Source organism: Musca autumnalis, unplaced genomic scaffold, assembly GCF_047663935.1.
Source record: "Musca autumnalis isolate F117 unplaced genomic scaffold, ASM4766393v1 scaffold_2, whole genome shotgun sequence".
Classification (NCBI taxonomy): domain Eukaryota; kingdom Metazoa; phylum Arthropoda; class Insecta; order Diptera; family Muscidae; genus Musca; species Musca autumnalis.
This window is the reverse complement of record NW_027411755.1, coordinates 164387539-164409234: the sequence shown is the minus strand read 5'-3', so window position 1 is coordinate 164409234 and position 21696 is coordinate 164387539. Positions and strand designations below refer to the sequence as shown.

The window sequence follows — 21696 nt, the reverse complement described above, 5'->3', positions numbered from 1 at the left end:
TTGCGTAAGCATATAAGGCAGTGCTTGGTGTGTTTGAGAGAAAAATTATTCTAAATATCTACGAACCAATCTGCGTTGACGGTGAATATCGACGTAGTATGAACCACGAGATGTATCCGCTATACAACGACATCAGTATAAATAAACGTATCGAGATGCAACTATTGCGTTGACTAGGCCATATTATAAGAATGAGCTATGATAACCCGCTAAAAGGGCGTATAAATATGGGCCACATGGCGGTGCACGCAGAATTGGCAGGTCAAGGCTTCGGTGGAACAAACAAGTGGATGACGAGATGAAAAGGCACGGTATTCCAGAAAGCGAAGCAACAAACAGAGAGAATTGGAGACCTTTTCTTAGTTCGGCATGTGCACAAGCAACTGTTCTTTGTTTTTTTAAGTACCCGGCCGAAGGTGAGCGTTGAAGACACAACCCTCGGATTTGCAGTCGGACACACAAGCTATGTGCCACCGTACTCATTAATTAGTGAGGGGTAATATAAGTAGTTATTTTAGTATACATTACATTGTAATGGGTTATATAATGACTAACGGATCCAAATTTTTGCTGGGTAAGTAAGTTATCGGCACCTGTCGAAGTAACCACTTTTCGTCTATTTCAGTAAAAATCCTTTTCTCGTTGTTTTTCGATTTGTTGCAGTTCTTATTCTCGGTTTTATGTCTCAATTGGTCTGTTCCTTTACTTTTGAAAGTGGTAAAACCGGCAAAAGTAGCAAAAGTTGTAATCTGGTTTCATATGAATTGTATGGTATCTGAAGTAAAGGAACGCTTTTCGAGTAAAAAGTTGTAAAACTTGAAGATTCTTGCACGTAAAGGAACAGAGCTAATATGATTTTTTTGAATAGCACATCGAGTAATTTTTATTATTTCTACTATTTACCCTCGATATTTTCCCAGCTCAGCATGATGAATAACTAGTTTTCTTTTGGTAATCGTTGTATGGCGTCCTATTGTTTCAATTATTTGAATAATTATTTCAATTTAATATTCCCATCTCCGCATTGGTAGAGAATACCCAGTAAATTTTTACGCTCTTCAAAACAAAACAACTGTAGTTTGGGGCCAAAAGAGAACCGATAAACATTTGTTAATAACTGAATTGCATTGGGGCTCCCAGTCATAAATTACTTTGTTGGGGAGCATACATGAGAGTGCCACTTAACTATCTCTTAAACACCGATAGACACTGACTATTGTTTACTCGTTTGCACGTCATTCGTTTTTTGGACGAATGAATGCATACAAGCGGTTGGTTGTTTGTTCCCCCGGTTCGTAGCTTTTTTGTTGGGCAAATCGTAGCGAGATCAGTTTACTCACAGAATTCGACGCGTTTAGGTGGAGTTAACGCCATTCTACCGGAAACCTATCGTATTGTTTGAGTGTAAAAAAATAACAAATAAGCAAAAAATCGATTCTTTTATCAGTTTTTATAGTTTGTGACCACAAAAAATTGTGCTAAACGAAGAAAGAAAAAAGTTTAACAAGAAATTGTGTGGTCAAAACGATAATAAAATTTCAAAAAAGTCTTTAAAAGTGAATCAATGCTTTGCCACGTTTTGAGCGCTAAAAAGAAATGTTAAAATATCCAAAAGTTACTCCGTAATTGTGTGCCGTGATTAAATGTGAAATTTGGAAATACCAAACAAAATTGAAATCAAATTTGCAAGGTGTGTGTTTGAATAAAAAGTGAATTAAATATTGAATGAAATAATTCCACATGTCGGTGGCGTGATCAAATGAGAAATTTCCAAGTTCTACTACCAGTCAATTCAACCAGCCAGGCAGCCAGTCAGTCCCTGGTTTGACATCATAAAACAAAAGAATTTCTTGAAGAATGATTTTTTGTCGTCGTCGTTTTTTTCTTTTCAAATCTTTTAAACCCTCCCCCGAGGTTTTGCCTGACAGCACAGTAACCACCAACGACATCAGAACAGTGGAAGAATACAAATAAAATAAAAATAATGCCAAAGTAAACCGCAGAGAAAATAAAATACATAGTAGTAAGACAAGCCAAATACTAAACAAACAAAACAACAAAAAGCGAACTACAAACAAAAAACAATAACAACCAACGACTTCCCACTCTTACTTAGGGCCAATCTTTCTCTCGGCGGCAGTGGTTTGTCTCTTCATGCCGGATTGCAGGCTCTTTGCAAGTGAAAGAACGAGCTGTAAAAAAGAGCGATTTGCCTTTTGGATACCCTACACCAGGAATAGCTGAATTTCCCGTCGGAAGATATTCTTATCTTCTATGAAAGATCTTGTGATCTTTTATGAGAATTCTATGAGAAGATTTTTCATTTTTCCGAGAAGATATTTTGACCAGCTATGAGAAGATCTTTCGATCTTCTATGAAAATATCTTCAAATCTTCGTTAAAAAGGTCCATGGATCTTCTATGAAAAGATCGACTGATCTTCTATGAGAAGATCTCTCGATCTTCTATAGAAGATTTCTTTATCTTATATGAAAAGATATTTTGATCCTCTATGAGAAGATCTTCTGATCTTTTATGAGAAGTTCACAGATCTTCTATGAGAAGATCATCTTATCTTCTATGAGAAGATATTTTGATCTTATGTGAGAATATCTCTTGATCTTCGGTAGGGGTGAGCACGCCTGTGTGCTAGCACACAGGCAAATTAGAAAATCGTGCGTTCTGTGCGAAGATATCTCGTTCTACTATTCGAATATCTCTCGATCTTCTGTGAGAAGATCTCTCGAACTTCTATGAGAAGATCCTTTGAGCCTTATTGAGAAGATTATCAAAAATCTATGAGAAGATCTTTTGATTTTCTTTCTCATATTCGTTGAAAAGGTCTTTCGATCTTCTGATCTTCTATGGGAAGATATTCCGATCTTCTAGAGAAGATTTTCTATGAGAAGACTTTCTGATCATTTAGCATAGGTGTTTCAATCTGTGATGAGAAGATGTCTTGATCTTCCATGAAAAATTCTCCCGATCTTCTATGATAATATCTCTAGGCCGTCTGTGAGAAGATCTCTCGTTCTTCTATGCGAAGATCTTTCGATCTTTTATGAGAAGATATTGATCTTCTAAGAGAAGATATTAATCTTCTATGAGAAGATCTCCTGATCTTCTAAGAGAAGATCTTTTGATCTTCTATGAGAAGATCTCTTGATCTTCTATGGGAAGATCTTCTGATCTCCTATGAAAAGATTTTCTGATTATATATGAGAATATTTTGTGACCTTCTATGACAGGATCTTGTGATCTTCAATGAGAATATCGACCAATCTTCAATGAGAAGATCTTGTCATCTTATATGAGGAGATTCTGATCTTCTATGAGAAGGTCTTTTATCAGAAGATGTTTTGATTTTCGTTGAGAAGATCCTCTGATCTTTGGTGAGAAGATCTACTGAGAGATTCTGATCTTCTATGAGAAGGTCTTTTATCAGAAGATGTTTTGATTTTCGTTGAGAAGATCCTCTGATCTTTGGTGAGAAGATCTACTGATCTTATGACCTTCTATGAGAAGATCTTGTGATCTTCTATGAGAAGATTTTCTGATTTTCTATAAGATCAGAAAATCTTTTAGCAGAAGTTCTTCTAATGGAAGATTTTTTGATGTTCTACGAGAAAATCTCTTCATCATTGATGAGAAGATGCCTTGAAGTTCACTCGATCTTCTGAGAAGATCTTGATCTTCATAAGAAGATTTTTAGATATCCTGTTCTTCTATGGGAAGATTTTCTGTGGGAAGAAGTTCTTCTACAGGAAGATTTTGTGATCTTTTATAAAAAGATCTCTTGACCTTCGGTGGGAAGATGCCTTGATCTTCTATGAGAAGATCATCTCTCGTCTATGTGAAGGTCCCGCGATCTTCTATGATATCATCTCTAGACCGTCCGTGTGAAGATATCTCGTTCTTCTATGCGAAGATGTGTCGATCTTCTATGAGAAGATCTTTTGTTCTTCTAAACTTCTATGGGAAGATCTTCTGATCTCCTCTAAAAAGATTTTCTGATCTTATATGAGAATATAGTGTGAACTTTTATGAAAAGATCTTGTGATCTTCAGTGGGAATATCGTCCGAAGATCTATGATCTATTTTATGATCTTCTATGAACAGATCTTCTGATCTTTTATGAGAAGGTATTTTATCAGAATATGTTTTAATCTTCGTTAAGAAGATCTTCTGATCTTCTGTGAGAGGATCTTTTGATCTTGTAACCTTCTATGAGAAGATCTTGTGATCTTTTGTAAGAAGATCGTCTGATATTCGATGAGAAGACCTTCTAATTTTCTATGAGAGAAGGTCTTATATCTTCTACGAGAAGGTCTCTCAATCTTCTATTAACATCTCTAGAACCTCTATGAGAAGATTTCTCGTTTTTCTATGAGAAGATCTTTGATCTTCTATGAAAAGATCTTTTGAACTTCTATGAAAAGATCTTTCTAATCTCGATGAGAAAATCTTCTGATCTTCGTTGAAAAGATGCCTTGATCTTTTAACTTCTACGATAAGATCTCTAGATCTTCTATACGAAGATCTCTCATTCATCTATGAAAAGATTTCTCTACCTTCGATGAGAAGGTCTCTCGAACATCTACGATAGAGTTGTATAGTTCATGAACGAACTAGTTCAATTGAACGATTCATTGAAAAGAGCGTATGAACTAGATCAGTCGATATAGTTCATTATAGTTCACTGAACTATAATCAGTCGGTGACCGTACGATCAACGAACGATTCACAATCTAGTTCAACATGTCGTTCACAAATACATAAAGTGACGGCGTCGTCTATGTTAAGGGATGCCTTCGTAATGTGATCAGTTTGTTTTGGATAGAAAAAAAGGAAAAACATAAAAAAGAAACACACACGCACAAAGCTTTTTCACAATGACAATGTCTACACACACAACATAAGATTTTTTGCCAGCCACCTAAATGAAAGAAGTTTTTTTTTCTAAAATTAATTAATCTTTCTTTAAGAATGCAATAAAACTATGTAAATATAATGTTTTTGTTATGGAGTAGTTAAATTATATTAGTCTTTTGTTTGTTTGTATTTGGTTTATGTATGTATGCGTTTTCATCAAACGACCGATTAAGAGGCGGAGAACGATTTTTATCCGAATGATTGAACTGGATAGTGAACTATGAACTAGATTACTGACCTAGTTCAGTTTAAAGAGCTGAGCAATTGAACTAGATCTTTCAAATGAACTAGATTGTACAACTCTAATCTACGAGAATATATTTTGAGCCTCAATGAAAAGATCTTTGATCTTCTATGAGAATATTTTTAGATCCTCTATGAGAATATCTTTAGATCTCCTGAACTTCTATGGGAAGATCTTCGGTGGGAAGAAGAAGTTCTTCTATAGGGAGATTTTATGATCTTTTATGAGAAGATCTCTTGATCTTCGGTGGAAAGATCCCTTGATCTTCTATGAGAAGATCTTCTATCATCTATGAGATGGTTTCTCGATCTTCTATCATAACATCTCTAGATCCTCTGTAAGAAGATCTCTCGTTCTTTTATGAGATCTTTCAATCTTCTAAGAGAAGATCTCCTGATCTTCTATGAGAAGATGTTTGAGCCTCAATGAGAAGATCTTCTGTTCTTCTAATCTTCAATGGGAAAATCTTCTGATCTCCTATATAAAGATTTTCTGATCTGATATGAGAAAATATTGTGAAATTCTATGAAATGATCTTGTGATCTTTAGTGGGAATATCGTCCGATCTTCAATGAGAATATCTTCTGATCTTCAATGAGGAGATCTTCCGATCTTCTATGAGGAGATCTCCTGATCTTCAATGAAAATTTCTTTTGAAAGAAGATGTTTTGATCTTCGTTAAGAAGACCCTCTGATTTTGTGACCTTCTTAAGAAGATCCTGTGATCTTGTGTGAGCAGATCTTATCTTATTTCAGAAGATCTTTTGATCCTCATACTTTCTGATTTTCTATTAGAAGATATTCTGATCATCTGTGAGAAAATTTGGTGACATTCTATGAGAATATCGTCTGATCTTCAATGACAATATATTCTGATTTTCTTTGTGGTGATATTCTATGTGTAATTATTTTTGCCTTCTATAAGAAAATATTCTAACTTTCTATGAGAAGATCTTCTTTGAAAAACAACATTCTCTATTAGAATATTTTCTAGCACAAGATTTTTTGATCTATGAGATGATCCTGTGATCTTCTTTGAGAAGATCTTCTGATCTTCTATAAAAATTTTTTATATTCTTATCTTTTATGAGGGTTTTCTCATCTTCATCATCTAAAGACTGAAATGTTAAAATCTGTGTAGGGTTTTTTTCTGTCACTTATTTTTGACATTCTCTCATTGAAAATGTGAAACAGCTGCGAGAGAGCATCAAGAAGTAATGTGTATAAGTTTTTGTTTGTTTTGGTTTCTTTTGTGTTATTTTTGTTGTTGTTTTTTTGGCTTTGGCTAATCTTCTGTGGTAAATTTTTTGTGTGTTCGCCAAACTTGCACATCGTCGGCTAAGCAAGGTTTATTTGGGGTTTTACAGAGTTGTTGGTGGAGGTTTCTTCTCTTCAAGTCATCAATATTCAGCAACAACAGCAGACGCCACTTCGAGCGATAGCAGCAAATTCCGTGAATGTTTGGGGTCAAATTAATGTGTTTTTTCTGTTTGTTTCTTTCTTACTTTCGTGCGACCCAAATACAAATTTGCCTGTGCTCGAGGTGGAATTTTTGTATTGAAGTTTTAAGAAATTATTTAATTATTATTTTTTGTTTATTTTGAAAAAAAAAAAAATGAAATTGAAAAATTAAAATCCAGCAAGCAAAGCAGCAAAATTAATTTCCTTTAAATCACAAAAATTAATGAAAATTTACAAAAATACCTTCAAAAAGTCAATGTCTGTGTGAATGTGAGAAAAAAGAAATCAATAACGACGTCAATAGCAACAGCAGTTACACAGAAAAAGTTTGAAGGAAAGAAAAAAATTGCTAAAAAAAAAGTTTGTAAAAACGTGTTTAGCATTTCAACAACAAAATTGTGTATTGCCAAAAAACAAAACCAACAACAAATTCCAAAAGTAAGCCGTATCATCAATAACAAAAGCAACAACAACAGCAGCCGCAGATACAACAACAACCTTAAAGGTAAACATTTCTCTTTTTTTATTACCTACAACAGAATTTCGTATATTTACATATGGCTGTATGTACGGATATTCCCTTGCACCTCGTATTACTTCTTCCCCACGTTAGTTTCATATTTTGGGGACCAGATGTCTTGTACTCTGAAAGTGCATCTGTTTTGGAAACTTTATAGGTATGCAATTTATTGCCTTGCCTACAGATTAATTGTTTAGAAAGAGGTTTATGGCAAAAGTATCTACATACATACTTATTTATGTATGTAGAAACATGTACATGGTTACGTATCTATATACTTATGGATTTCCATTAGGTACAGGTGGAATGACCAGATGTTGTGTTGGCAATCAAATCTATACTTTATTACAGGAAACAATTTTGATCATGATTTTAGTAAACATGCCTGTGTTATCTTTAAAGTCTACTGAGTTTTAGAATGTGTTTTATTTGAATACATAGGTAGCTCCAACAAGTTAATTGTTATACAGTTTTCTACGCTTACATTTAATTTAAAAGTGAAATAAAATTACCGAGAAAATCGGATCGCAATTACATTGAAAATATCTTAATTTACAGTCTGAGTTAGTCGGAAAAAAGTAATGAGTAGACATCGGAGTTTTGCATGTTTTTTTATTTTTACTTCTTAACCGATTGGACTCAAAATCTGGATCTATACGTTTTAAGGGTCAATTTTTCGATATATTGGATCACTTTAAATGCATGCAAAATATTTGTACAAAATATGCCAAAAATATGTAAAATATGCAAACAGTTGTTATTCGGTAAAACACTGTGGCTAACCTTTAAAATACCGAAATTCGGGAGGTACCGTTCCATGGGGGCTATATTAAATCTTCAATCTATACCTTCAAATTTCTAGCGGAAAGTTTTTAGACTCAAAAAAGACTAAATACGAAATTTCCGATATTTCGGTAAAACCTTCAAACTACCGAAAATCAAGAGGTACGCTTCTATGTGGAATATAGGAATCCGCGCACCTATACTGATAATTCTCTTCTGGAATATTTTATAACCCCATGAACAACTAAATAACAAATTTCGGTCTTTCGGTGGAATATTGACGTCACAACCTTCAGAATTATGAAAATCGGGAGGTGCCGTTGTATGGCGGCTATATCGAAACTTGGACCTATACCGAGGAATTTCCGTCAGAAAGGCTTTTACCTCCAAATTTCAGCCATTTCGGTGGGTTGCTCTGGCCACAACCTTCAAAATACAGAAAATCGGGAGGTACCGTTCTATGGTATCGTGGACCGATATTGAACATTTTCTAGGAGACAGTTTTAAACCCCCAACGACGACTAAGTACTAAATTTCCGTCATTTCGCTGTTATAATGAGGCTAAAACATTCAAAATACCCAAAATCAGGTGGTACCGTTCTATGGGGGCTATATGAAGGCGTGAACCTATACGGACAAATTTCATATGGAGCGTTTAATACCCTTAAATGTAGACCAAATATAAGATTTCAGCCATTTCGGAGGAATATTAAGGCCACAACCTTCAAAACACAGCAAATAGAGAGGTTCCGTTCTCTGGGGGTCTATACTAAGGCGTGGACCTATACCGACAAATTTTATATGGAACGTTTTATACCCCAAATTGAGACCAAATACCAAATTTCAGTCATTTCGGTGGAATATTAAGGTCACAACCTTCAAAATACCGGAAATAGGGAGGTAACTTTCTATTGGGGCTATACTAAGGCGTGGACCTGTACCGACAAGTTTCTAAATACCAAATTTCATCCAGTTGTGAGGAATATTGGGTTTTGAATCTTCGGCTTTCCTTTTTATACCCTCAGCATTTATGCTAACTTTCATACGGGCAAAATGTGTCTCATCGAAATAATGGTTTTAGACCTCAAGTATGTTTGGACGAAATATGTTTCAGACAATTTGGAGTTGATTTACGCATGTCCGTTCGCCTGTCTGTCTGCCTGGCTGGCTGGAGCGCACGATAACTTTCGAAAGGATCAACAGTTTAGGTCCAATATTTGGCTTTCGTAATATGTTGTCCAAACTTAGTTTAAGTTAGAAGATGGGTTATATCGGTCCACTCGTTCCGGTACCTCCCTCACGATAACTCTTGAAGGCAGTAACCTATTTGGTCCATACTTTGCACATCGTGAAATTTCTACCAGACTTAGATGAGGTTCCAATATGGACTCAATCGGTCCACTCCTTCGGGTACCTCCCACACAAAATTTACGAATAGTTCAGTTTAGGACCTGCTGTCGAATCGCTTTGATTTTGGTTGTAGCAACTTGTATTCATACGACGCTATAAGTTTCATCAGGGCCAGTCCATATTTCCTGAGAAAATAGCCTGAATGGCACAAAAAACTCCGATGACACCGTTTGTAGTGGTTGGAGTGCATGATAACTCTCGAAAGGATCTTCCGATTCGGTTCAAAACGTTTTCTCCGTAATAATTTGTGCAAACTTACTTTAAGTTCGAAGATAATCCATATCGGTCCACTCCCTCAGGTACCTCCCCCACAAAAGCTCAAAAATGTTCGGAAAAATTGTGCTTGGTCCATACTTTATACATCCTAATATATCTACCAGATATAGATCAGGCTCGAATATGGACTATATTTGTCCACTCCTTCGGGTACCTCCCACACAAGATTTTGGATAAATTCACTTTAAGAACTGCACTCGAATCACTTTGATTTTTGTTGAAGCAACTTGCATTCGCTGGGTGCCACCGTGGTGCAATGGTGTGCACACCCGCCTTGCACACATAAGGTCGTGGGTTCAATTCCCCGGCCTGGCAACATCAAAACACTTTTCAACGGTGGCAAAATACCCCTCAGTAATGTTGGCGACATTTCCTGAGTATTTCAGCCATGTAAAACTTCTCTACAAAAGTGGTGTCTTGGACACGCCGTTCGGACTCGGCGATAAACTGTAGTCCCATATCATTGAGCTAATATGAATCGGGATGCACTCATTGATATGAGAGAAGTCTCCCTTGTCCCTTATGGGATGTTTGTGGAACAATTATATATATATATATAACATGCATTCGCTGCCTTAATTACGACAGTAGAAGGTTTTTTCAGGGGCAAGCCTATTCTTCTTGAGAAAACAGCCCGAAAGTTGTAAAAAACCCCTATGGCACCATATGTAGTAGTGGCTGGAGAGCTCGAACCGAATACTGCCTTCGTCCACTCTTTGGATATTATAATATTTGTTCGAATATTAGGTGAAATTCGAAGGTGGTGCCTATAGGTCCACTCCTTCCGGTACCTCCCCCACAAAAGTTCGAAAATATTCCCTAAAATGGTACGCGCGATTTCTCATAGACTTAGCAACCGATTTGGTCCAAATTTTGGATCTCTTGATATTGTCGAAACTTAGTTTATGTTCAAATTTGGGCCCTATCTGTCCAATCCTTGTGGAACCACCCACACAAATGTTCAATATTTTTGTGTGGTTAAGCTCTGTTCGAGAATCCTTTTGGAAATTGTTACCGAACGTTTTCCTAGTGACCATATTATGTTTTTCGTAGGCTAGTGTGATAAAAAAAGCCTTATCTATCGATATCCCCACATTTGTTAGCTTTAATCCTATCTATACTTTTGTCGGTTTATACGCCCAACATTTTTAAAACCACCCTAAACACATAAGTTTTTTTTTGGGAAAAAAGTATTTCAATCCACACAGGCTGAGGGTATATCTCAGTCAGCAAAGCCGACTGATACTTTTTTACTTGTTAATATTAATTTTTCGTCGACTTTAGTGAGCGATGATGAAAAAGGAAAGCCGAAGATTCGAACCCACACAACCACCATTATGTGACATGCTTCGAATACCATTTGCTTCATGAACAAATTTCGTTGAATTTGGCTCGCTTCCTGTTTTGTTTCGGGCTCCTAAGCATAGATCCAAGATTCGTCGTCTGTAACGATCTTATATACGCCGTTTGAAGAAGCACCGCTATCGTTTTATTCACAATTTCCTTGCACTAATCCACAAGAGCCTCTTTTTGAGCGATTATCCAATTTTGCTGGATCTAACGAAAAAATCCACTTTTGCGGCCAGGTGTTCATGCAATATCAAATATTAGTTGGTGGAAGAAATGCCCAAGGATGCCTCTATTTCATGGCGTATAACATGGCGAATTTGCATTATACGTTCACGCACGGCCTAATTTTTTTCTGGCACAACGACCGATTTTGGGCCACCATCACCACCTTCGTTCTTTGCCAGTGTCGGCCACGATTGAATTCATTAAAACTGCTTTTCATAATGCTATAGGATGGCCCTTTATCAACATACAAAGATTTATCCCCGTCGAAAGTTGTGAAAAATGATCGGACGATTTTTAAACATGTGCGTATAGTCATTTCAATGAAGAACATTTTACAATTTTGTAGATTGACTTCTGTGCCGCTAGTTCAGCGTTTTTACATAGTCTGAGCGGCGAGGCAACATCACATGTTTAAGAAGCCGATAATGTCGATAAGAAGCAGCTAAGAAGGAATCGATCTACATCTTCCTGCTGGGTTGTATATAGAAATAGTTTTTGTTCTTACCAATTTTCCAATAGAATTGCAACAATCATTGGTATGAAGATTTTATCATGTAAGATCATTAGATATATGTATACCTAGTAACCAATTCACATTCTCATGTAGGAACTGTAATAAAATACGCTGTGGAATTTGTTGAATTGTTCTGAGTAGGTGAAACAAACAAAAAAATAATATTAACAAAACCACTAATGAACATACATTAATTGTTAACCATAAAATACCGAAGTATGACACACCCCTTTAATAATGTGATGACTTCCACATTGCAATACTCAAATCGTCATTCTCAAGAAATATGAGGGCATCTATAAACATTTCTAATTTGAATAATTTCTAATCATTGCTCGACTGTAAAGTGTATAGAAGCGTTTGAGTAAAATGAGTGAAAAGCAAACACAACTGACGTCAAAATCTGATTAGTAAGTAGTACAACAAATGTGCGCTATATAGTTATTTTATTACTTTAGGGTTTTTTTCTGTTTTGCAAAAGTGAATCACATGTGTTTTACACATGGATTTTCCGTGAAATTTAATTTCAGTTGGAAAATATTGTTGCATTCCATATAACGAAATCATTATGAATGGAATTTAGTACAAACGAGCAAATGATTTGAAAATAAAAATGGGTCACAGAACTGGGTCGATTAGTTTCGATATTTAGCATAGGGTTGTTATCGAAAATGATGCGTGATATCGGATAATATGTGGATTGCAAAGTAGAGTACAATATTATAAATGACCAAAAGAAATAGTTACTCTGTTCGAAGCGTTTCATCATCATCGAATGGAGGATATAGTAACCCTCGAAATTCCATAGAGTATAGTAATATTAACAAATTTTGAGTATAACACCAGAGGTCCGCAAAATGCATATAAAAGGCACACTCTATTGCCTTTTCCCAAAAGCGAATAGTGCAGTGCCTTGCATATAAAAAATATGAATGTGCAAAAAGCAGATTCACCCCAAAAAATGATTCACTGCTTTAGTGCATGCTTGCTTGCTTTTACATTTGTATTCACACTATTCGCAAATGCAGTATGCACAATACTGCATACCACCACACAGTATCGTACCATCTTCTGTTTGAATAAATGAATACATTTGCCAAATTTCGCTTTTTCTTTGAGTTTCTTTAATAATAGGATAAACTAAACTAGTAATTGTTTTTATTGTCTCAACATTATTTTTTTATGTTTATTAACATGTAAATTTGACCAGGAATATCTACTGCTTTTTGTAATGCAACGTGCTTTTTCGAAGGCAGCGTGCAAAAAAAAAGGCAACGAGCTCTTGTAGTGTGTTGTGTGTGTGCAATTGGCACACACTCATGGAAGTAAAGGCAAAGCAAGCAATAGCATTAAACAGAGATGGCAATAGCAAGCAATGAAAAAAGCACGAAATGGCGAATATGCATTAAAAGAGAGTGGCATTTTGCGGACCTCTGTATAACACTGTGACACAAAATGGAACTCAAAGTCTGGGGATGGAAAAATTCTTTTGGAGATGAAAGCCCTTGATGAGTATACTAAGAAAAATTCTTTTTGGCGATTAATGTCGATGAAGATAATGTGATAAACCCGGAAGGACAGTTCTGCCGTGGGTCAAACTTCTGAGTTATAGCGAAATGAATTCTTTCTTGACAAACTATACATACCCACATGACAAAAACCTAACGAAATTTGATCACGCCATAACTCAGAAGTTTGCCCTATGACAGAACTGTGCTTCCGGGTTCATCACATTATCTTCTTCGACATTAATCGCCAAAAAGAATTTTTCACCCCCCAAACTTTGATCTCCATATTTGCGCGTACTGATATGTATACCCTACACCACTATGTGGTAAGGGGTATTATGTGTTAGTGCATTTGTATGTTACATACAAAAGGAAGCGAGATAGACCCATAGCTCCTTCTAGGGATATACATAGAATCACTTTCTGAGTCGATTTATGCATGTCCGTCCGTTCGCAACATACAGGTGGCATTTGTTGACCGATTTCGCTGAAAATTGGGGAATACCATTTTTTAGCCGTCGGAAGATCAAGTTCGAAGATGGGCTTTATCGGTCCAGGTTTTGGTATAGCCCCCATATAACAGTACCCCCCGATTTGCGGTATTTTGACGTTTTAAGCTACATTTTCAGACCGAGTTAGCTATAATTTGACATTTAGGGTTCTTAAGTATCAATAAACTTATATAACAAAAGTTGTGGACATAAGTCCACGTTTTGGTATAGCCCCCATAAAACCCCCGATTTACGGTATTTGGACGTTTTCAGCTACATTTTCAGACCGATGTAGCTATAATTTGACATTTAAAGTTCTTAAATGTCAATAAACTTATATGACAAAACTTGTAGACATAGGTCCACGTTTTGGTATAGCCCCCATATAACGGTACCCCCGATTCACTGTATTTTGACGTTTTTAGCTACATTTTCATACTGATGTAGCTATAATTTGACATTTAAAGTTCTTTAATGTCAATAAACTTATATGACAAAACTTGGTATAGCCCCCATATAACGGTACCCCCCGATTTACGGTATTTTGACGTTTTTAGCTACATTTTCAGACCGATTTAGCTATAAATTGACGTGTAGGGTTCTTAAGTTTCAATAAACTTATATAACTAGTGGACATAGGTCCAAGTTTTGGAATAGCCCCATATAACGTTACCGCCCGATTTCAGGTATTTTGACGTTTTAAGTCACATTTCTAGACCGAATTAGTTATAATATTACTGATTTTCGGTATTTTGAGGATTCTAGCTAAAATTATTGACCGAATTAGGAGTTATTTGACATTAAAGGCTCAAAAACTGTCAATGTTCTATGTTTTATTATAACACATATATATCGGTACCTCCCAATTTCTAGCCCACCAAAAATTGTCAACATACATAGTTAGATATAGGCACCATAAAAAAGGGTCTCCCGAATGATGCATTTTATGTACATTATCTGACATTTTAACGTACCCATTTAAAGTTGGGAACAGGAATGAAAATTAATTATTCCATTTTAGAATATTTTATGGTGGAGGGTATGAAAAGTTCGGCCCGGCCGAACTTAATGCTTTTTTACTTGTTTTTCCTTAAAAACGGTTTAAGAAAATGGGTTTTTTGTTCTAGAACTGCAACTAACAAAGTTTTCATAAGCAAATTAATTTAATTTGATTGACAACTCTATAAGCCTTTTAATGGTATACATATAAGTTTAATCGGTTACTTTAAACCGGTTCAAAAATCGGTTTTAATGTCGGAATATCCGGTTCAAAAATTGAGATAAACGGATCTATCCTTCAAGAAAATTTGTTATTAACGTGTTCGTCATTACAAGTGCTATTTGTCGTAAATATTTCAAAAGCACCCCACATGTCTACATAAGCAATAACCAATTGTTATTTCTACATACCTATACATAACAAATAACGATTATACAGAAAAACAAAACATAGTTTAATTCTGAACCAAGTCCGAATAAATGTCAAAAATGTCAATGAAAACGGGACAAAATCGATTAGTTGTCAAAAAGAATCGTACCTAAAATCTTCTGAGCAATACTTTTGTAGAATATTTGGATGCTGAAAAATCTCATCTTGTGGTACTTTCACTACGGTTCAAGAAATAAAGGACGAAAAGGACATGAAAGGCATTGAGTTAGAAGAATGAAATGTTCTACTAAAAGATTCGCCAATCGATTTCATGTCACATCAAAACGAAGCTACAACAACGCCAAACAGAGATATGGAGCTATTTTCCCAAGTATTATAGGGAAAAAAATCAAAAACTTCATCGCGCGATATCTCAGAAACTTGACCTATGGCTCATCAAGGGCTTTCATCTCCAAAAGAAATTTTCCTCCCCCCAAAAATGCTGCTGCACAGTGTAATCAGCATTAGAAAGTCATTGTGGATGCAAATGAAATCAATACTTACTTACATAGCAGGCCCATTACAGAACATTTGTTCCATAGACCGAAGTAAGAAAATATCTCCAATTCTCTCTGTTTAGTGCTTCGTATTCTGGAATACCGCGCCTTGTCATCTCTTCATCCACGTGTTTGCGCCATCTAATCTTTGGCCTGCCAATTTTGCGTGCACCGCCATGTGGCTCGAATTTATACGCCTTTTTAGCGGGTTCATCATCGCTCATTCTAATTATATGGCCTAGCCAACGCAATCGCTGCATCTCTATACGTTTAACTATATTGATGTCGTTGTATAGCAGATACAACTCGTGGTTCATACGACGTCGATATTCACCGTTAACGCAGATCTTTCGAAGAATTTTTCTTTCAAACACGCCAAGCACTGCCTTATCTGCTTGCGCAAGTACCCAGGCTTTGGAACCATACATCAGCACGGGTAGTATCAGTGTTTTGTAAAGCGTTATTTTTGTTCGACGAGTTGTGGCTTTGCTTTTGAAGTACTTACTTACTTGGTCTTGTGGCCGTTTACCGCCAGACCCACTTTAGCAGATTCTCCTTCGACCTTCATAAAGGTATCGGTTACTTTTTTTACTGATCGTCCCATGATGTCTATATCATCAGCATAATCATGTAACATGTGGCTATTGGTGTAGATTGTGCCACTTCCTTTGACGTTTGCCCCTCGTATAACCTTTTCTAGCAGGATGTTGAAACCTCTTTTGCTACAAAAATTTTTGGGAGAGGTTCTTTTCTATTTTACCTGAGGACCTATTATCAGTTAAAGTCATCTTACAAAGCCGAATGAGCTTTGCAGGGAATACCAAATTTGAATACCTTTGGGCGTTTGAGTTGTCGAAAGCTGCTTTATAATCGGGAAAAAGGTGGTAAATACCTGGTCAATGGTATACTTGCCAGGTCTAAAGCCGCATTGGTATGGTCCAATTATTTCGTTGACCATGGGCTTTAGTCGTTTGCACAATATCCCTGACACTATCTTGTAGGCAAAAGGGAGAAGACTTATGCCCCTATAGTTGGAGCATAAAGTCTTATCTCCTTTCTTATGAACGGGACGCAGGATGCTAAGGTTCCAATCGTCGGGTACACGTTCTTCCTGCCAGATGGAGCTAACTAGCTGATGCATACACCTTCTCAGCGTGTCGCCTACGGTTTTAAACAGATCGGCTGGTAGGCCATCAGCTCCTGCTGCCTTATTATTCTTCAGACGGTTTATTGCTGTCTCTATCTCATTTTGGTCGGGTGGTATACATTCAATACCATCTTCTGGGATTGGTTCTGTGGTTACTTCGTCGACTTCGCTACTAATGGATACCAACAGTTTAGAAAAATGCTCTTTCCATATCCTTAGCACACTATCTGTATCAGTTACTGGATTACCTTGCCGGTCTCTACAGGAGTATGTGCCAGTTCCAAAACCATCAGTTTGATGTTTTACTCTTTGGTAGAATTTTCGGACTTCATTCTGTCTCCTGTACATCTCGATTTGTTCACACTCTCACTTTTCCATTTCTCTCTTTTTCCTGCGGAAAAGACGTTTCTCCTCTCTCCTTTTCTCCCGATACCTCTCTCGTGCGCTACGCTTTGGTACTGATTGTTTCTCTTCGGTAGCAGCACGACACTCCTGGTCATACCATGGATTCCTTGGTGGAGGCCTCTGGTATCCAAATACTGATTTTGCGGCTGTTTGCATGGAGTGGGCAATGTTTTGCCATTGTCCTGATATGTTATCGGAACGAGGAGTGCTTTGATTAAGCAGTTGGACCAGTTGAGTGGAATATGCTGTGGCTATCTGTTGCGATTGCAGCTTACCGATGTGCACCTTCCGTGTTGTGTCTGTTCGCATTTTGTTTGCTACGTTTAATCTGATACGTACCTTTGCTGCAACAAGGTAGTGGTCCGAGTCTATGTTTGCACCTCGGAACGATCGTACATCCAACACGCTTGATGCATGCCTTCCATCTATCACAACGTGATCAATTTGATTCCTTGTTCTTTGATCTGGCGATAGCCAGATGCCCTTATGAATATCGAAATGTAACTACTATGTTTCTTGCAGTTGGAAATTCTATCAGCCTCATACCATTGTCAGATGTTTTTTCACTGTGGAGACTGAATTTCCCGACTGTTGGGCCAAAGATATTCTCCTTTCCAATTTTGGCATTAAAATCGCCTAGTATAATTTTAATGTCATGGGCAGGGCAACGGTCATAAGTTTCTTCTAAGCGCTCGTAAAACATATCTTTGGCCTGTTCGTCCTTGTCTTTAATGGGGGCATGAGCGCAAATAAAGCTGATGTTGGAGAATTTTGTATTTAATTGAATTGCAGCGAGTCTTTAATTCACTGGGGCGAAGCTGGAGACCAGATGTTTTAACCTCCGGCCAACTACAAATCCGCAACCAAACTCATGCTTTGTGTCATGGCAGCTATAATACAGAGCGTCACCTTTAGGTGTTTTTTGACGTCTTTCCCGTTCCATCGTTTTTCCTGTATGGCAGTAATGTCGGCCTTGTACTTATCAAGTACATCTGCCAATGCGTAAACTGCACCATCTCTATAAAGAGTGCGAACATTCCAGGTGCAGATTCGCAGATCATGGTCCTTAAAACGTTTGGGGAGTTCGTCTACTTTAGAGGGTTTTGTTTTTCTTTTCTTTCGTTTTTACATAATAGGCTGGTTTTTCTAGGGGAGGATTACTAAGCCGACGCCCAAACCCAAGTTTTTAAAGTTCTTATGGGTGAACGCGCGGCACATGTTAGCTCACTATCTTTGACGGGTGTTAAAGGCAGTTCCCCAGGTGACACCTCGGTGTGGTCAGTGTCTACTTGAGACGAAAGAGGGACCAAGATAAATCCTGGGCTTTGCCATGTTAAAGCCGGTCAGGACCGTTCCTTCTTGTCTTCCATTTCCTACGTTACACATTAAATCAATACGCTTCATTAAAAATTTATAACTCACTACTGCGGAGACAGAATGGTTTTCTCAAAACGTGTGATAATACAGTCTTGGCATAATTTTTTAAATTATGTTGACACTGTCATCATGAACTGATAACAATGCCGGATTTCACAAAGCCAAGACCCCAAAAAATCCCAAACAATTAAATAATATATTTCACATTTCTGGTAGTACAATGCGATTAAATTTTTTTTATTGTATTAATGACAATTTGTATTATTATTTGTATTTGCTTTTATGATTGTTTAATCTATTCTAAATTTTGTCTAACAGTATCAGCTTTCTTAGAATTTGATTTAGTTTATTTACGTTTATTTTAGCTATTAAACATCTGTCAATGATAAGACGACACCTCTTATCGGAAGATAGTGATAGTCACTTAACTCTTTGGACATCCCCTTTGGGGAGTTTTGAATAAACGTTTTTTTATTAAAAAGCATTTTCAAAACAAGTAAACAGCAGGTGCTGTTAGAGGGGAGTGATAGGTCAGAATATCAATGAGAACATATGTTATCATAAAGCAGAGGATCTTTCTGATAAGCATGGTAATTTCATGATTTTTCCATTTTACAAATTTTAGATAATTCGATTTTCTGTCTCATTAGCGATGATTAAACTCTGTTTAGTTAGACAAGCAAATCCATACTTAAAAACGTTTTAACCTACCCCACGTAACTCCTGTGGAGTATAAATTTTCTAAATATTTTGAACAAGTCTTTATTCAGTATTGGAATTGTGGTTTGACGTATGTATGCTCATTATTGATACTTTATCTTTGCTCACTTAATTGCTCAATCTGAATATTCTATCTTCATTTGCATTTTGATGTGGTTTAAGATTTAATTAGTGCTGCCATAGACCACCACCACTGAAGGTACTCTTCGCCGCAAGAAGCAATTGTTTTTGTTTACTTTGCTTAATTCATGCCATTTCGTTGACAAATTATATGACGTCTTTTCTTCAATAGCTTATTTGTTTATTTAATTATTGTTGCAATTTAAAGTGGGCTAATAAACAAATACGTTTATATGTTTTAATAAACAAGTTTATTAAAATTATCAATTGATATGGCAAAATTTATTTTATTATTATTATTTTATATATTTATATAGACGAAACGGCGACAAGTGAAAGGTATATCGTGAAGTGGTAAAAAATTTTAAATTTCGCTTTTTATATTAATAATAATAAAAATATTTTTGGTGTAATAATAGTTGACCTTTGGACTTATATTTCTTGGAGTTTTTTGTTTGGCTTTCAGGTCAGAAATTAAAAAACAGTAGATTTTTGTTTTTTATTTTATTTATTTTCCAATATTTCGATCATCGTCGATGATCATCATCAGGGATTTTATTTTATATTTTTCTTTTTGCAACTTGCCACTACACGTTCTCACTAGATCGCAACAGATTTCCAACTCAAATCTGTTGCGATCTAGTGAGAACGTGTAGTGGCAAGTTGCAAAAAGAAAAATATAAAATAAAATCCCTGATGATGATCATCGACGATGATCGAAATATTGGAAAATAAATAAAATAAAAAACAAAAATCTACTGTTTTTTAATTTCTGACCTGAAAGCCAAACAAAAAACTCCAAGAAATAATAAAAATAATTAAGGTTCAATGTTTTCGTCTATATTGCGTTACAGCGCCAATTAGTTCTCAGGGACAATACAGGAATGAACTGAAACAGGAATATCTGGATGGACAAAAGAACATCTAGACATACCTATACATACGTATTTAATATTAGATACATTCTTACATATAAGGTGATTTGTTAAAAAACCACAAGCAAGGCTTCGAGAGGATTTTGTTTTTATACCCTCAGCCTTTAGGCTAGAAAGGGTATATACACTTTCATACGGGCAAAATGTGCCTCATCGAAGACCCCAAGTATGTTTGGACGAAATGTGTTTCAGACAATTTGGAGTCGATTGAGCAATGTCCGTCCGTCTGTCTGTCTGGAGCGCACGATAAATCTCGAACGGATCAACCGATTCGGTCCAAAATTTTGCTTTCGTAATATTTTGTCCAAACTTAGTTTAAGTTCGAAGATGGGTTATATCGGTCCACTCCTTCCGGTACCTCCCCCACAAAAGTTCGAAAATGTTCGGAAAATTTGTTCGTACGATAACTCTTGAAGGGAGTAAACGATTTGGTCCATACTTTGCAAATCGTGAAATGTCTACCAGACCAATATGGACTTAATCGGTTCACTCCTTTTGGTACCTCCCACACTAAATTTAGGATAAGTTCAGTTTAGAACCTGCTCTCGAATCGCTCTGATTTTTGTTTTAGCAACTTGTATTCACCGCCCCCTACACGACGGTAAAAGTTTCATCAGGGGCAAGTCCACACTTCCTGAGAAAATAGCCTGAAAGTTGCAAAAAAAAACCCTATGACTCCGTGTGAGGTGGTTGGAGCGCAAGATAACTCTCGAACGGATCTGTCGATTCTGTCCAAAGTAATATTTTGTCCTTAGTAATATTTTGTCCAAACATAGTTCAAGTTCAAAGATAAGCCATATCGGTCTACTCCTTCAGGTACCTCCCCCACAAAAGTTCAAAAATGTTCGGAAAAATTTTCGTACGGTAACTCTTGAAGGGAGTGGCCGAACTGGTCCATACTTCACACATCCTAATATATCTACCAGATATAGATCAGTTTAAAATATGGACTATATTTGTCCACTCAGCCGGTACCTCTCACACATAATTTCGGATAAGTTTACTTTAAGACTTGCTATCGAATCACTTTGATTTTTGTGGAAGCAACTTGCATTCGCTGCCTCAATTACGATGGTAAAAGTTTTTTCAGGGACAAGTCCATAATTCTTGAGCAAACAGCCCGAAGGGTGTAAAAACCCCCTATGGCACCATATGCAGTGGCTGGAGACACATTTCCTTAATGGTCAATCCATTCCTTTAAGTATCTCCTCCGCAAAACTTTTGATATTTAATCCTAATCAACATTTTTGTCGGTTCATACGTCCAAAATGTTTAAAACCACCTAAATACATACGTTTTTTGGGAAAAACAATTGTTTCAATATTCACAGGCTGAGGGTATATCTCTGTCGGC

The 21696-nt window shown here is 36.5% G+C and overlaps 1 protein-coding gene across 2 annotated transcripts in view; it reads left to right on the top strand.

Moving 5' to 3' along the window:
• Positions 1-1151: 1151 nt before the first annotated feature.
• Positions 1152-21696, top strand: part of Pde11 (Phosphodiesterase 11) — a 346062-nt gene continuing 325517 nt past the window's right edge. For both annotated transcript variants that reach the window (XM_073969743.1, XM_073969741.1), the window contains exons 1-2: positions 1152-1690; positions 6816-7141. The gene's annotated coding sequence lies outside the window, so the exon portion shown is untranslated. The remainder of the gene's footprint in view (positions 1691-6815; positions 7142-21696) is intronic.